The sequence below is a fragment of the Pygocentrus nattereri genome, chromosome 18, assembly GCF_015220715.1.
Source record: "Pygocentrus nattereri isolate fPygNat1 chromosome 18, fPygNat1.pri, whole genome shotgun sequence".
Classification (NCBI taxonomy): domain Eukaryota; kingdom Metazoa; phylum Chordata; class Actinopteri; order Characiformes; family Serrasalmidae; genus Pygocentrus; species Pygocentrus nattereri.
In genome coordinates this window covers 23,888,876-23,905,933 of record NC_051228.1, presented here as the reverse complement: position 1 = coordinate 23,905,933, position 17,058 = coordinate 23,888,876, and the positions used below count along the sequence as shown (strand labels likewise).

General features: G+C 40.2%; 1 protein-coding gene across 1 annotated transcript in view; it reads right to left on the bottom strand.

Moving 5' to 3' along the window:
* fam163ba (family with sequence similarity 163 member B, genome duplicate a) overlaps nt 1-15,896 on the bottom strand; it is a 39,786-nt gene extending 23,890 nt beyond the window's left edge. Inside the window, exon 1 of the mRNA XM_017708139.2 lies at nt 15,439-15,896. The gene's annotated coding sequence lies outside the window, so the exon portion shown is untranslated. The remainder of the gene's footprint in view (nt 1-15,438) is intronic.
* Nucleotides 15,897-17,058: the final 1,162 nt, after the last annotated feature.

Sequence of the window (17,058 nt, the reverse complement as noted above, 5' to 3'; positions counted from 1 at the left end):
CACTTTTGCACCTGGTGTGACTTAAGCATAACTTTCCAAGTGTCACATTTGGTGTGAAATCTGTTTTACCTGCAGTTCACAAGCTCATGTTATTAGTTAAAGCTGCACTAAATAAGTTATTTTTGAAAGAGCATTCCTGAATCAGGAGGAAAAAAAAGCTAAAATATGGTGAGAGTGTGCTGCTGCGAGGCGGCCTGTAAAGCCTGAAATAATCATGTCAAGTCAAAGGTATGATAACACTGGGGACGTTTTTCAGACCATGTCACATGTGTGCAGTGTCAAAAAGAAGCTTTGGCTTGATGGGATGAATAGGTGAGCAGTGGAGGGGTGGCTCTCAGTGCTTACCTATCCTGCTCTAAGTTTTGACTCTTCGTTGTCTTAGAATTCTCCTTCAACGCACTTACAATCATCAGATTCATCCGCTCAGGGGAGGGGTGCGAAACACAACACACTTTACAAAATGTTCTTCTGCATGTTGCTTGCAATTACACATTTCCAAATCCCCAAAACTTACATAGTATAGCCTTAAACATCTTCACATAAAACTTAAGACAACACTGATGATAATATAGGCTATAATGAAAACTTCAGCTCTTGTGATTTAACAATTAATTCTTTCGAATTGTGATTTCAATATAAAACCACTCAATCTTTCAGCCCTACATGTGGTGATGATAGGAACTAGATATGTTCCGTTAATCCTGAAAATTGCTTTTTTCCCCCAATGCATTCATGGTGGAGGGGTACATGCAGGGTGTTTTAAAGCAAGAAAAGTTATTTTTCTCAGATTTACCTCTATTTCACTATTATCACCATAACATATAAAACTCAGAAGGCACATGTAGGTTGACTTGTTGGTTTAGATGGTAAATAAAATGGCTGTATTTGTGTTGTGGGCTTTGTGACTGATTTCTATCACCACCACTATAAAGAAATCTGAGTTGGTAAGATTTTCATTTTGAAATTTTGAAAGAAAATGGTTAAATATTCCCTGAATTTCCTCTCTTGTATTCTTTATTTTTAAATTATTTTTTAAAATTATTTTATTTATTTTTAATTTTTACACGATTTTCTCCCAGTTTAGTTCTTTCCAATTCCACCTTGCTACTACTTATGACTCCCCCAATCACGTGATACTACCAATGCTAGAAGGGTGAGACTAGCACAGGCTTCCTCCGAGACCTGTGAAACCAGCCACCGCATCTTTTCGAACTGCCACTCACACGATGTCACGAGACAGCCAAGCGCGCTCGGAGGAAAGCACCAACCACCAGATCTGCTACGTCAGCTAACAGACGCCTGCACTGACTAGTATCACATTGAGTCATGGGAAGAGAAGGGGGGCCATCCTACCCACCCAGAGAGAGCGAGGTCACTTGTGCTCTCTTGGACTCCCGGCTACAGATGGCTGTAGCATCACCAAGGATCGAATTCGCGATCTCCTGATAATGGGGCTTTGTATATTTTTTTTATTGAATCCAGTAAGCTGACCTAGATGTAAGTGCAAGACAACATGCTACATAACAGAGGTGATGACCTGTATGTTCTTTAAACTTAGAATTCTGCATGTTAAACCAGTGTAAAAAGATCCATCCAGAACTGTTGCATTTAAGTATTTTAAATGAGATGTAATTACAGTATATAAACATCTCAGAGTACAAGCTCATAGGTGCAAGCAGGCATGCTAATGAATGTTAGTTACGCCAATAAATCACACAGTAATTGATGGTTACAGCCTTATCAGTATTACCTGTTATTACATCTAAATAATTACTGCATCAATTCTGTCTCATTTTATTCTGCACCTTCTGTTTTATCATTTCGGTTTCAAACGTGTAGTTACTTTTGCATTTCTTTGTTTTTTTCTAAACGGCCTACATAAGTTGAATGAGTTCACTACATAATCACCAGTGCTAAATGAACTTCTCCAGAGTTCATTTTACTCCTGCAGAGTTCAAATTGTTCCCATTGAACCCTGGAGGAGTTAATTGAGGCCTGGTGACTCTACTGTAATGAAGTAAAGCCTGTTTTCTCCACTGCATCACGTTTAACTTTTCATTTATCTAAAATTCATAATAAGGCGGCCTTGAACGGAAATGAGATTTGGACTTCAGTGAGCTGTTGACGAATGCAATCTGTTGAAAAAGTCATACATATTACATCAACATCCTGCTTCTGGATGAGAGGGGGGCAGAAGAGTAGGGGGAGAGGGAGAGAAAGACAGAAGGAAAGAAAAGAATAGGAAAGAAGAGAAGGAAGGAGAGACAGAGAAAGAAGAATGATGGAGAGGAAAGAAAAGGAAGAGAGAAGGAGAGAGAGGGAGACACTGAGAGATTGAGATAGAGAAAGAGAGCAGGAGAAGGTGAATATAAGAGATAAGAGAATGAAAGAGAGAAGATAAGGGACAGTGGGAGAAGAGAGTGAGGGGGAGAAACAGAAAGAGAAAAGAGGGGAGAGGAAGAGAAGAAAGGAAAATAGGGAGAAGAAGAGAAGAGAAAAGAGGGGAGAGAAAGAACATTGAGACATACATAAAGATATATACAAGGGAATGAAAAAGGGAAAACACAGTAGGAAAACAAGGGGTAGAGGGTAGAAACAAAGAAAAAGGGGCAATGGGAAGAGATGAGAGGGAAATAGTGGGAGAGAAAGAAAAAGGGGTGGGAAGAGAAGGAGAGAGAGAGGAGGAGAGAGATAAATTGAGATGGGGAAAAAGAAACAGAGAAGACAAGAAGATGGAGAGAGTGAAGAGAGAAATAAACAGAAAGAAGGAGAAGCTGAGAAAGACTGAAAGCGAAGGGAGAGGTGGAGAGAAGGAGACAAAGAAATAGATAAAGGGAGAGAGAAAGCATGGGAGAAGGAGAAAAAGAAAGTGGGAAAAAAGGGACAAAATGAAAGAGTGAGAACAAGACAGAGAAAGAGAGAGAGAGAGAGAGAGAGAGAGAGACAGAACAGAACAGAAAAGCAAGACAGAGTGAAGGAGACAAAGCGAGAGAAAGTCAGTTAGAGAGTCAGAGTCAGTTTGTGTCTGTGTCCAGAAGGAGAACACTCATCATTCTAGAAGCTTCCCTCTCTCCTGGGGAGATGAAAGGATGAGTGGACGAGTGAATGTGACATCAGACAGCAGAATGTCAGAAAGGAGGGACAGATTCACCCCCTTGAAATAAAATGGAAGAGGCACTAGGGAGAGAGAAAGACAAGTTAGTAGTTATCTGGCTACAGCTTTCCATGGACCGGTTTTGCTGTCAATTTATTCAGATTTATGTGAGGCTAATATATGCAAATCATTCTGACACATGTTCAAAATTACATGCATGATTATGTATGTGGGCTAGATAAATCCTATTTAGCTTCTCTGTGCGCGCAACCACAGAATGTGCTTTTTAATTATTTAATTATCTTTTAATTATGCATGACTGTGCTTAACTTCTAGTTATTTATGATATGTAGGCTAAATGATATACCCCATATCAAAGGACAGAACAGCCTGCGGAGTCCCAGCTGTGATAAGCCCACTGTAGTTCCGCTTCCTCCTCATTTAAACACAAAGCAGACCTATTAGCATTAGCATGAGTCATTTCTGTTGTTTAGCGCTCACGTTCTATTGATATTTCATGTTAGATACAGCGTTTGTGTTGGAGTATGTGTTACTGTCATGCTAAGGTTAAATTAGGATACATGTTACATGCTACGTCACGCAGAAACAAGTCGAACAACAATTTAACAGCGTAGCAGTAAGCTAACTGCTAGCTGACAGGCAAATGACATAAGAGCTGAAAGGCTTAACTGTGATTCAGTGCATTATTTCTTGTATTCTGACTGGATTATCAAGCACAAACTCACCAACATTTTTGTTATTTGGGAAATGTCCTGCTCCTGAGATAAAATGGAGGCTTTTATTGGATTCAGCATTGAGTTTAAGTTTGACTGTCTGTGCCTATAGGCCTGTAGGTCAGCAGTCCATGCAGTTTAAGGCCTGTTAGGCCTGTTTAATTGGATTTAGTGCAGTGTACTGTGTGAAACACTGATTATTGTACTGCTTGTATTTGATAGTATTTTAAAATGTGGCAGTGCTGGTTCTTTTTGTCTGTTCCAACATATCAAACCTGAGAAAAAAAAGAATATCTTGATGCATATCATGTATTCTGAAGATGTTTTGAAGTATCTTGATATTAAGTCGGCTAAGAAGACAACACAGAACACATATAAGAGCGCATATAAGCCAATTCTCTTTATTTGAACATGCACTTCAACAGAGAGCGAAATGCCCAGTCCAGTGCTAACCCCAACAAGAACCACAAGGAGGGGTATAGTAGACATTTCTAACTACTAGTTAATTGCACAGCCCACCCTCTTCAGACAATCTATGCCACAAAACTGCACTAAGAATAGCAACAACATTAGCAGGAGCTAATGCTTATGCAGGAGCGACACTTTGCAGGGCCACAACCTCTGCACTCCCCATGGCCACGCAGAGCTTGTGGTGAACATGATAAAGCCACCCACAAGGCTCAGCTATTCTGTTAATCTGCACAGTCCAAACAAAGTCCCTCGGGCACATGGAGCCCAAGCCTGCACAAGTGCTTCGGGGTGCCTGCTCTTCAGCGACAGCGCAGTCCCAGTCCTCTAAAAGGCTGCAGTGGTTCCTCAGTGTACCCCACTCTGGAGCTTGTGCACTCGGATTAAGCCAAGCTCAAACAAAGGAAGTAAACACTGGGTCTGAACATGGGACAAGAACTAAGGCAGACAGTCAGGACTCCCTGGCAATGTGGCCTTTGCTTTCAGGGGGAAGTCACCATCTCAATATTTTTGGCTTGTTGTCAAATATATGGAGCACTACCTGTGACACACTAGAAAATCCCGTTATTTTGCTAATTTGAGGCCTCCACCCAGACATCTTCAGGATATAATATAGACTAATTCACTTGTGAGGAATGCAGGCAGTCACTCTACTCAAGCGATCAGAAGGCGCTCACAGATCACACAGTTCAGGTCAGTGCGACCTTCACCCTGCATAGACACTCCAAGCTCAAAATGGCACTACGTTGCCATGGCAACAGGAGAACAGGTGTCCCGCTCCAGTCATTTACACCCACACGCCATGATTCGGCCCTGCGTTTGCATTCCAACCACGAAACGCAATCCAATACTGTAAAGGTTGGGTCATCAGTTACAGCTGGCAGGTAGCTGAGAAACAGATATTCAGTCATTTGTAGCTAACAGCCCTACAGTTTGAGTTGTGAACATCATTACTGTAACCAGATTACATCCAAAACTGAATTTATTGCTAGCAGCTATAAGAGCTCTATAGTGAAGCATTTTCTCCAGTATTAGTAATTTGACTGATGTTTAGATTTATGTTCAAGCATCCAAAGCTTTAGTTTTAGTGAAAGCTATGTAGTGTTATAGCAGGTGGGGGATATTTTCATGAGCCACAATATGTATCTAAAATATTTAGTTTTTTGACATGTTGTTTGTTGGATCATACATAGTGCACCGGCAAAACAATAATTTAAAAAGTCTTAAAATAAGTTCCTTTTATAAAGTAATAAAGAATAACTAATTACAAAGAGATGATATAATAAAGGGCTTTATTTGCTTTTTTGTTTTATTCCATCCTCTTGTGGTTTTTAAAGGTGCATTATGCTTCTGCCTGTTGCTGACTAACGATAGCTAACATAAGCCAAATGTCTTGTTTGCTGATTATAGATAACATAACAAAATAACACAAACACAACAAAACTTGCACTACACTGATACAGTCTGCTGTGCTCGCAAGCTACCAGTTTGATTTGTCCAAGGAAAAAGAACTATTAACTAGTTCGAGTTCCACACCTGTCTAAGTGTTGGCTCTGTCATCAGGAGATCGTGAGTCCATGGCTATGAGTCTAAGAGAGCACAACTGGTCTTGCTCTCTGGGTAGGTAGGATACCCCCCTCCCCCATCACTAAGCATGATGCTAGTCAGTGCATGTGTCTGTAAGCTGACATAACAGAACTGGTGGTTAGCATTTTCCTCCGAGCACATTCGGCTGTCCAATGAAGTTACGTGATCAGCAGTTCAAAAAGACATTGTGGATGGTTTCACAGGTCTCAGAAAAAGCCTGTGCTAACTTTCGCCCTCCTAGCGCTGATGGTATTATGTGACTGTGGATGTCCAAACTGGTGGTTGGAACTGCATACGGCTAAAATTGGGGAGAAAATGGGCCCAGCGTGCAAAGACAATGTGGATCAAACAGCTCTCCCTTTGAAAACCATACAAAAAAGACACTGAATGCCTTTTTCAGGGATGCACTGTAAACCCCACCTGAATGCATCTTTTTTATGATCTATGCATACATTCAATACTTATGATAAACTCAAAAGAACATACTGTGATGTAATTAATCACAATAATGATAACATATCACCTACTCTTAACACATTCTTTGTCCGAAAAAAGTCCATAAGTGATTTATAAGCAGCCCTAAAATATGAGAAGCAAATAAGCTCGCGATTAGAAATGCAGGGCTTTGAGCCAGCAGCCGTATTCATGACAGCTTGTGAGAGTAAAATAGCTCTTATCAGGTCCCAACAAAAGCAGTATTTTACACATAGATTAAAACCTAGCACCCGCTGCACTGCTGTGTATTTTTCAGCGCCCTGGCACGAATTAAATTCATGCTGACATACATACACACACACATACACACATGCTTCTCTACAGCCTACAGAGTTGTGGAATATAAAAATGAATAAATTAGAGCTGCTCTTTGACACTAAATGGAGCAAATGGCTTGTTAATTTTGCTGTGGATACATGGTGCATGTGTGTGTTTTAGTTTAGAGCCTATGTGAAGGAAATATGTGTGTTTGTTTGAGGGCATATCTTCATATAAGTAAGAGCTGATTATTTTTATATCAGGCCACACTTCATTTTTTTATTTTAGGCTTAGATGATGGGAGTGTTTTATTAGTATATCCACTCTTTACCTATTACAGCAGGGATATTTTTCCATACCTCCAAAGTTCAGTCTTTTTTCAGTTGCATTTTTGGCTCATCACAGTCCCAGTAATTTCAAACACAGTGATGTTCAGAGATGTTGGAGTCTGGACTCTAGGGTGGTCAGTACATTGTTCATCTTCTTTGATGTATCTGTCTCCTTGATGCTTCTTGACAGCTACACATCCTTTCAGACTCATGGCTCTGAATTGTCTTCTCACAGTGGAAGGATGGACAGAAACACCTGTGGATTTTTCCAGATCTGAAGCAAGATTTTCTGATTTCCCTTATATATTTTTTTGTTCACATTTTAGAAGTCCAGCTTTGTAAAAAGTATTTTTTCATGTCTTTTTGTTTGATTTTCCCATTCAATATGCATGATCTAATCTCATCAGTAATATTAAGTGATTGTTGAGAAAACTGGCAAGTAACTTAACAGGGAAGGCAAAAAACATTCTGAACGTTCAGAATGAGTTCAGTTAAGTTTATCTAACACAGTTTTATTCTAGGTAATTTTGTGCTGGAATTCTGTTTCTACATACCATGAAATTTAGAGGCGGTGTAAAAGGCAGCTGGCATTTTATTACAGACCTACATACTTTTGACAAAAAAAAAAACTGTATGAAACAAACTGGCCTGTCCAGCAGACAACACATGAAATCTAACTGAATTGTTACTAAATGTTTCAAATAAAACGTACAACTTCCAAACTCGAATACAAAACTGGCACTGGGGTGGTACCCTCAAAGGTAAATCTTAGTACTTTTAGTCAGGGAACATAATTGTACCATAATCCATGGAAATCACATTTTCTAAGTTGTATCGTCTCCAGACTTTTTACTATATTGTTCTATTTTAATTCATCAGGATATACAAAGATACAAATATATACTTTTCATCTGGTAAAAGCTTATTTAAGGTACACAATTAGACCTTAAAACCACTGTTGTACATTTTACATTGTTTGTCCCTTGATGAACGATAAATGTACTTGCACAGAACTTCTATTTCTAACAATGCAATTGACTTATCTTGCTCTAGTTCACAGTTGTCAGGGTGTGTCGAGCAGGTAACTGTCTGAAAGTCCTGACACTGTATAAAAACAAACCTGTGTATGTGTTTCAAATTCTTTTCTATCAAAAATCATCTTCCACTTTCAGCAGGTATACTGCAAAGTCACTATGCAAACACTCACAATTGACTTTCTGAGAAGTCATAAAGCAGTGTGCTCTGCTAATCACATTACTTGCCTTCTCCTTTAAATGACCCCCCTATTTAAAGAATCTCAGTATCCTTTGGTCAGCATCACAAGCACCAAATGTTCAGATGTTTGCTTACTCTTTGGATCAAACTCAAAACTGGTGGCTCAAATCTCTGTGAGTAAGAGTGCTGATCTTGGGTCTTTTCTCCCTTTCATGTTCCCATGATTAAGGCCATCATTAGAAGAGCAGCTGATCATAGCTTAGCGGTCTTTCTTTGAAGGCGTTTGGGTGGATATGGGCCCAGGGCTCAGGAGGAGAGCACTCTGCATATGGCCTTTTTGTAAAAACTGAATCATTCCCTCTGTTCTCTCCCTTTGGACGAGCTGTGATTAACATCTCAAGATGTTTTCCCAATCTCTGCCCTAATCTGCTCCACTCTGCAGTCCTTCTGCAGCCTCTGACTGTAAATGGCACTCGCACTGCCATGTCTGAGCTGGAGCTGAATGTGTAGGTCGAGGTTGAGCTGATGTTTGGTTAAACATGTCTTGTATTTTTAACTATTCACAGACTAAGCACGCATTCATATTACATATACATACAGTATAAGGCCACAAGTATTCAGACACCCCTGTTGAGTTATTATTGTGTTCAGCTATACCCATTGCTAAGAGGTGGGTAAAACCAAGCAAAAAGCTATGCAATCTCCATAAACAGGCAATGGCAGTAGAATGGGTTATACTGAAGCGCTCAGTGACCTTAAACATAGCACTGTCATAGGGTGCCACCTTTGCCCCAAATCAGTTTGTGGAATTTCTGCCCTGTTAAATCTGCCCTGGTCAACTGTAAGCTCTATTATTGTAAAATGGAAGCATAAACTCTTTAGTACATACCTATAGTGTTGCATCGCTCACTAAAGAGTTCCAAACTGCTTCTGGAAGCAACGTTAGCAAAAGAACTGCATGTCAAGAGCCTCATGGAATGAGTTTCCATAACCAAGCAGCCAAGAGATCACAACGTGCAATGCTGGAGTGATGAATCATGCCTCACTATCTGTCAGCTGACAGACAAATCTGACTTTGGTGGATGCCAGGAAAACACCACCTACTTAAAAGCATAGAGCGAACAGTGAAGAGGGATAATGCTATGGGTCTGTTTTTCAGCATTTGGGTTCCAGTGAAGAGTAATACTAACATTATAGCATACAAAGACATTTTAGGCAATGATGGGAAGGCCCTTTCCTGTTCTAGCATGACAGTGCCCCTGTGCACAAAGCAAGCGCCATGACATGATTTGACAAGTTTGGTGTGGAAGAACTCCGGTGGTCTGTAAAGAGCCCTCATCTCAACCCCACTAACATCTTTGGGATGAATTTGAGCATTGGTTGCGAGCCAGGTCCTCTCATCCAACATCAGTGCCTGACCTCACAAATGTTCTTTTCACTCAATAAACACAAATTCCCACAAATACACTCTAAAATCTTGTGGAAAGCTTCCCAGAAGATGAGAAGCTGTGAAGGACCCTATAAACAGCAGTTCTGCTTTTTGTCAAAATCACAGTCACAATGTTTTACCTCTGTATCAGTGGAGTGACCTCCACACCGTTAGTACAGCGCAAGAGCTGCTCTGCAACTACCACACCAACAAGATCAGCAAACTTTAAATTAAATTATTATTTTAAATAAAGTTTAGAAGACTTCAGAAAGTGGGAATGTGTGATTTAACTAGATGACTATGATGTTTATGCTCACAGGTGAAAAAAATGGCTTTTGTTTTGAGGGCCATCTAATGCAGTCAGTGTGGACCGAAGCAAATTAAGTGCATCTGTTTTATCCATTGGATGACTAAAAATATTCTCATAATATTATTGAAATATTGAATTATTATTGTTCTAAGGGAAATTTGGAGAATTAATATTATAAACATGTAGAATGCTTTTTGAGCCAGTACTTGCTATGAACATTATAGAATCCTTTAGTATAAAACAAACATTTGTTCCATAATCAGTGCCATCAGCAACTAATCCACTGATCACTGCAGTCCTACTATGCCCATCTCGTTTCACTCTGTGGCTTTTATTTTACATTTTCACATGCAATCTTCATAAATGTCATCTGACCATATTTCTACTGCTCTTCTCTAACTGTGCATGTTTTTGTATCCACCAGTCCACCCCAGGCTCCGCTGCCTGGACATTTGTCTTTGAGTGTCTGAAGCTGTGAAGCTGCAGCTCAGCCCCTCCCTGACTAAGCGGAGCGAGCATCCTGCTGGGCAGTTATACCACTGCTGCTGCTACTGCTCATGATTGCTCAGGGACCACCTTCGCTGTTCCTGGATTTAATTTAGCAGCTGTAAGCAAAACTGAACATGAGCCAAAAATCTAAATCCCAGTTTTGGATTTTGGTGGAAGCTGTATAAATGGAAGCTGAAACGTACAGGTGTTTTTTATGCAGCTAAAACATTAGCCAGCAGGATCTCATGGGAGAGACAAGGGACATGTTGTTTCTTTGGTCCAGACATGCCGGTGAAATTGGGTTGTTTTGTGTTTTTGGAACCGTTTGCTAATGGTGACATGGCCTTGTGGAAGAAGGCATGGCAATTGCTTTTCCCCTAACAGTGGGAGGATGGTGTGTTTATTTATGTGTGTGGATGTGTGTTGAATCAGGAATTGGATGGGGGGATGGGAGAGGAGGGATTGGAGGAGGGGTAAAAAGCAAAGGACATGAATGAAGGACTTGATTGTAATGGGTGATGGGTATAGCCATTGGGATGATGGGCTCAGAGAGACCGTTAGCATTAGCTTAACGGAGGCAAGAATGCAGTAAAGTTAGACTGAATTAGGACAAAGATCAACCTACGCTGAACACACATCTATAACATCCTTATGCACAGATACACGTCTGTATGTTAACCACAATATATGTATATGTATACAAATATATGTGCATATACCAACAATTTCACACACTTAAAAGGGAAATTCTATTGATTTTTTAAAATCATTGTCATTAAATGGTAAACAGAGTGGTCTGATATGAAATGCTCCACCACAGAACTTACCAACTCAGAACTGTTTACAGTGGTGGTGACAGAATCCAGACTTGTGAAGCATCTAATGCCTGATGCCTGAGATGTTGTTTTAGGATAGATTTGAGGTAAGATTTTGAGTTAAAATGTATTTTTTAAAACATACAGATGGAGAAATAGGAAGATCAAACTTGAACAAACTTATTTTTTCAAATTTATGGCTGTTTAACTATTACCAGCATTACATATAAAAAACACAAAAAGACACATGTAGGTTCACTGGTGGTTTTCAGTAGTAAATAAAATAGCTATATTTGAGTTGCAGACATTGTGGCCCCTGATTTCTATCACCACCACTGTAAAGAAATGAGAGCCTGTATTTAAATTGAACATTTTGTTGAATTGGAGGGCTTGTCCTTAAAAAAATAAACACTCCGCAATATACACTATATCCATTCATAACAGTTGTTGATAAGAGTTTTTGAAAAGAATAACAGGTGATATTCATGGAAAACACATTTTTATTCCTCCAATAGATAGATAGATAGATAGATAGATAGATAGATAGATAGATAGATAGATAGATAGATACTTTATTGATCCTGAAGGAAATTTAGTGGTATTAAAAGGTGGTATTAACTGCAATATAGCATTAAAACTTCTTATATATGCAAAGCCCACTCCCAACAACCTAGGTCACAGAAAAAAATCTTTAAAGTGGCCTATAATGGTTTGGCAACATTTTCCAGAAAGGATTCTTTGAAAAAAAAAAAGAAAAGAAAAGTTGGGTCAACTTAAAATTTTAAAGCAACATACTGTACCATCTTTAGGCCACTGGAGTCCAGCTTTGCCCTCAGGTTGAGTTAACTGGAAAGAGCTAGTGCAGTATGTTGCATAAAAATTTTATAGTCACCAGACTTTTCTTTTTTACAGTGAAGAGACACTCTTGGTTGCTTAAAGAACCTTTCAAGTGATTTTTTAAGAGAAGCTTATAAAGAAATGGTTCTTCTAAAGCATGACTGTAAAGAACCTTTTAATTTTAAGAGTGTATACTGCACATTTTATGACCTTATGTGCCTTGGTTTTATCAGGTGTATCTGTATCAAACATGAATGGATTAAATGAGGTGTAATGTTTTAATACAGAATCCAGTGCATACAGTGAATGCTGTCAAAGCGACACTGTTTATGTTTGCATGTTTTATGCAGTTGAAAACAGCAGTTGTCCTTTACGTGGTGTGAACATTTAGACGATGACTTGGAATCAAACCTCATTACGTTAACATGCATTCAAAGTCATGTTTTTTCCTTCTTCCAAGTTACCATTTCAGGGACATGAGGTTTTGTTTCGACAGCGACATTACAAATGTTGTCTTGGGGATGATGCAAAGATAAATCATATTTACATCAGATGTTGCCTTCACAAAGCTTGTTTTCCCACATGTGGCAGAACTTTAGGAAGAATCAAGCAAGCTCCTGAAGCAGTCGTTAAATAAATCAATGGAAATTGTTGGGCAGCAGTGTTTCTGCGCTGAAGTGAGAGATTTGACAGAAGAAAGGAGGATGGAGATGTGGAAGAATCTCGTTTTCTCAGTTTCTCCTACCTCTGGGGCCAACACTTTGGAATAGGCTGACTTTTTTCTTTTGTTGCCATCATTCATCAGAATGGGGGCAGCATACAATTAGTGTGCATGAGAGAGAGTGAGACAGTGAGAAGCTTAAGGGGGATGGTAACGAACAGGAGATGAGAGAAACAGAAAGTGATGGGGGGGAAGGAGAATGCGTTTATATGATTCCTGAGGGAATACCCATCCCCCCTCTTTACACGGCCCCAGCTCATAACTGCGGAACCTTTGACCTTTTAAGGGTTTATAGGAAATATCTGTCTGAATTCAGGCATTTAGCACTATATTCTTAGACTGTAACAAGCATTCTGCACAATTAATACATTTCCATGCGGTACCTCATTTTATTGAAATGCACCCAGATTAGCAGTTAGCATGCTCAGATAACTTTCCAGGCTCCTCCCCTTCCACTACACACAGAGTGCAAACAGCAATGCTCCACACTTCATTTTTCAGCAACTCTAATACATCATCCAGTATTCACAGTTCTCTTCATTCTCTAGTGTGAGCACTAAAGGTAGCTATTACTCAATTTGAGACACATCATGAGTCAATCAGTCGTCCACAAATTATGATCTACATGTAGAGCTTTTAGCCTCTGGTCAGCTATGTCTTTGGGCACCAGTCATGTTTTCCCCATCTAAAATATTTCAAGATCATTTTGGCATCAGTCAACATAAACAATATTCATACATTTTGGAAATGTTTGTTTCAAGCAAATGTAAAAATGCAGTATTTGCAGTCCTTGTCTGAAGATAAAGGGATTTTTTATTGATATATAATATCCAGTAGTGTGTCACTTCAGCAAGTCAGTTTTTAGCATTTATCTTAGCCCCTCAGTTTAACTTTTTTCTGAAATTGCCATGCACTGGTGTCCATCAACGCATTGTTTTCATTGCACCTCATCACTGGAAAGAGGAACATTGTTGACGGATACCAAAATTTCCTTGTGCATGTGGCCTAATTAACTCTTGGGGTTCTTCATTGTCTCCATTTAGTGTTAGGCAGAACTCTCACATGGAGGTGACCTTCAGATTCTCAGAACAATTCAATGGATTTGTTAAAAAATGCATCATAGACCACGTTCAAGAATTTTCCTTTTCTACCTGATATGCATTGCTGGAGGTGGCCTTCACATATACCATGAAAATATTTTGACCTTTGACCTTGTAACTGTGGAGGTGAGGCATTTTACCTCTGCATCCAGTTTCTTCATGTTTCCAGTCTTTGAGATTTAAATGATTGGATCTACAATCTCAACAGAAAAACAGTCAAGAACTTCTTAAAAGTGTAGACTCATAGCTAAGAGCAGTGAGGAGAGGATCTACAGGCTCAGACCCAGATGTGGTTTCATCAAGCACCAGTCAACATTTGGACAAAGCTTTTAAGACAAAGAGTTGAAAAACCACCGCTGACAAAATTAAAAAACAACTTCTTTACATTTTTTAAAATGTAACTAATGTAACAGTGTTTAAAGAGCCTGACAAAAAACAAGTATCCTTTCTTCCCCAGTCCACACAATCCATATATGGACATTTAGCCTGTTTTGAGTTGTTTTGTGATAAAACAATGCATCTGCAAATAACTACCTGTAGAGACTGGCTTAGTTTAGCTCCGCCTATTCAGGCTGAAGTTATAAGGAGTATTTTAGCTCTGACTGCTTATTGAATGTTATGATACATGACAGCCAATCAGAGCACAGCTCATGCATCAGTCTTATATGTCAATAATGAAAACAGCCTATTCAAAGGGACAGAGGTTAGAAAATGGCCATTTAAAAATAAAAATGATAACAAAAATTAGGATATGGACTCTTTAATTAATAGAATAATAATCAAATTAATGTAGCCTCATGTAAGTTCAGTTTGTACAAACCTGTATTAGCAAAAAGTCCAGAGAGGCTATGAGCTGTTGCTATAATTTTCTGAATTGTTATCTTGAGATCACAATGTAGTTAACTCATTATCTCAAGATAATACTTTTGTTGTCATGAGATCACAAGATAACTATTTATTTCAAGATTACAACTTTGTTATTTTGAGGTCACAAGATAGTCACTTCTTTATTTCAAGATAACTTTATCATGAGATCACAAGATATTTAACTCGTTATCTCAAGATAACAACTTCATTGTCTTGAGATCATAAGATAGTAAACTCATTATGTCAAAATAACAATTTTGTTGTCTTGAGATCACAAGATATTTAACTGTTTCTTTCAAGATGACAACTTTGTTATTTTGAGTTCACAATATAGTTAACTCATTATCTCATAACAACTTTGTTATCCTGAGGTCACAAGAATTGTTTTTTTTTTTTTTTTTCAAAATAACAATCCAGAAGATTATAACTACCTCATGGTCTGTCCGGACGTCCGTAAAAAACAGAAGTCAAGTTCACGCAGCAGCAAAACTTTAGTCCACTTCAGCACCACGGACAGCGGACAGGTCAGGCTAATGCTGGTACACTGGGCAAATCTAAATACAAAGTCCAGACCTGATTTCATTCTAATTCTAATTGACGCAAATGCATGTACGTCGCTTATTTAGGTCGCACTTACTCACGATATTGTATGAGTGTTTAGAAACTCACAGGTTGGTTAGTGTGACTTACCTTCACGAACCGTTGGAAAGGTATCAGATCACATGCAGCGGAGGCTCGACTGAGCTGGACACGGCAGCAGGGAGCGAATCGGTGGCCGTTTTAGCCGGGTGAGCTGTGACTGGAGCCTTCGGGAAGAGTTGTGCAGCTCGCTCCTGTGTCCAGAAATGACTTCAACATGAGGCGCGAGCAGCTGGAGGGAATAAAGCGCTGTTTCTGCTGACCGCACAGTTACGCCGCTGCGTACCGAAACAAACCAATCATTTTCCTGCTCGTCCTGCTTTTAGATCCATTTTGTGCTTTGAAAATGCTTCAGCTTTTGCCTCTAAGGTTCCTTTTACCAGCAAAACAGAAAAAAGACGCCACTTCTGTTTCCAATCCCCCCTCAAAAGAAATTCCGCGTGCGTCGTTTCCAAAACTTCGGTCAAATCTGAGTCCCCACCGCAGCTTCCGGGTCAGACAGACACCGCTGAGCCGGAGAAGTGGACGAAAAGCTGATCACCACGGCGCAGCAGAGCAGCGGATCTCAGCGTAGTCACGCTAATTTCAGCAGGAATGGCTCGTCCTCCTCCTCCTTCTCCTCCTCCTCTTCTTCCTCCTCCTCCTCTTCCTCCCTGCATGAGCAGCAGAACACAGAAAAACCTCAAGGCTCTTGCTGCACGAGCCTCCGGTCGGTGCGGCTGCTGCTCGCTGCCTTTCCAGTCCACTCGATCTAGGCTGGCCAGGAGGAGTGACGTCGCCATAAATTTCTCTACCAAGACGGGGTTTACACACTTCCGGTCATTGGTGATGCCCAGACCCTCAGGGTGGGTTGGGGGTGGTGATGTGGGCTTGTGGGGTTTATGGAATTCAGCGTGGCTTAGAGATCCAAGACCTTCTTCAGAATATATGCATAATAAGTGTGTCACTGCTACTAATAATAGTAGTTATGCATGGTTGGACAAAGTATTATAGCGTCCCGCTACTGGCTGCGCTTCCTCTGGGAAGCTCAAGAGGTGTGGCCACGGCCATGCGAAGGGCCATGCATGTGGCCTCTGAAAAAAGGGACTTCTTGTTAGTGTTTCTGTCGTCTGTAAGCTAAAAGATGTGTTGTGTGTTGTTCATGTTAGTTTATGTCTGCTGTGCGGGTAGCTTGGGTGTGCGGGGTTACTGTGAGGTAGAAGTCTATGTTTATTGGTATGTCCCCTGCAGAGTGACCTTTTGCTCACCTTGAAGCGGGGGCTGTGTATCGCCTAGCTACTGGCTTGCTCTGCCATGGGAACGCAGGATGTTTGGCCATGCAAGGAAGTTCTTGGGATGTTGAGGCTTTTGGGAAAAAGACATTGTAAATAAGTTGTTGTTAGCTTAATGGTGTGCACATGCATCACGTGTGCGATCCTGGGCTGGGCTGTAGTATTAGTGTCTACAATCAGGAGAAAATGTATGGCTAGAAGTGACTAGTCTGCTGTCACGGCCATTTCAGCAGCATTAAGCAGGGGAAGACGGCATGGTGAGGCAGCAGTAAGGCTCGATACTGGAGATGTTGCAGGAAGGCATGATGGCAGTGCCAGCAAGATGGAAGCCAACAAAAGCAAAACCATTGAAGGCCTCAGTGTGGAAGTCCTCAGCGTGGAAGTGCCCCAGTGAGCAGTG